The following is a 980-nucleotide window of genomic DNA, read 5'->3' as shown; positions in this document are numbered from 1 at the left end:
GTGTAGACAAGAAGAATACAAGCATTTGAAATGCGTTGTTAAAAAAGAATGCTGAAGATTATGTGGGTGGATCACGTAACTAATGAGGAGGTACGGGATGGAATTGCGGAGACAAGACATCTGGGGCACATTTTGACTAAAAGAAGGAATTGATTGATAGGACACGTCCTGAAACATCAAGGGATCGCTAAATTAGTACTGGAGGAAAGTGTGTGGGGGGGGGGGGGGGGGATAAATTGTTGAGGGAGACCAAGAGATGAATACATTGTGCAGATTGAGAATGAGGTTCGCAGGAGAGCTTCTGTAAAGTTTGGAAGGTAGGAGACGAGGTACTGGCAGAAGTAAAGCTGTGAGTACCGGGCGTGAGTCGTGCTTCGGTAGCTCAGTTGGTAGAGCACTTGCCCGCGAAAGGCAAAGGTCCCGAGTTCGAGTCTCGGTCGGCACACAGTTTTAATCTGCCAGGAAGTTTCATATCAGCGCACACTCCGCTGCAGAGTGAAAATCTCATTCTGGAAACATCCCCTAGGCTGTGGCTAAGCCATGTCTCCCCATATCCTTTCTTTCAGGAGTGCTAGTTCTGCAAGGTTCGCAGGAGAGCTTCTGTAAAGTTTGGAAGGTAGGAGACGAGGTACTGGCGGAAGTATAGCTGTGAGTACCGGGCGTGAGTCGTGCTTCGGTAGCTCAGTTGGTAGAGCACTTGCCCGCGAAAGGCAAAGGTCCCGAGTTCGAGTCTCGGTCGGCGCACAGTTTTAATCTGCCAGGAAGTTTCATATCAGCGCACACTCCGCTGCAGAGTGAAAATCTCATTTTCGAGAATGAGGTAGGTTGCAATAGTTATTTGGAGATGAAGAGGCTTGCATAGGATAGAGTAGCATGGAGAGCTACCTCAAACCAGCATAAACTAAACAAAACATTTTTTTAAATGACATTCATGACACGCAGCTTCCTGTAGGTTCTTTATATCTACTACGCCCGGGGAA

At 47.7% G+C, this 980-nt stretch overlaps 2 non-coding genes across 2 annotated transcripts; both read left to right on the top strand.

Annotated features, from left to right (window-relative positions):
- Nucleotides 1-369: 369 nt before the first annotated feature.
- Trnas-cga (transfer RNA serine (anticodon CGA)) lies at nt 370-445 on the top strand. The gene has a single exon. It is a non-coding gene; the product is annotated as a tRNA-Ser (tRNA).
- A 225-nt stretch (nt 446-670) lies between these two features.
- On the top strand, nt 671-744 carry Trnas-cga (transfer RNA serine (anticodon CGA)). Its single transcript has one exon. It is a non-coding gene; the product is annotated as a tRNA-Ser (tRNA).
- Nucleotides 745-980: the final 236 nt, after the last annotated feature.

Source organism: Schistocerca serialis, chromosome 11 (genome assembly GCF_023864345.2).
Source record: "Schistocerca serialis cubense isolate TAMUIC-IGC-003099 chromosome 11, iqSchSeri2.2, whole genome shotgun sequence".
Lineage (NCBI taxonomy): Eukaryota > Metazoa > Arthropoda > Insecta > Orthoptera > Acrididae > Schistocerca > Schistocerca serialis.
This window is presented reverse-complemented; position numbering and strand designations above follow the sequence as displayed.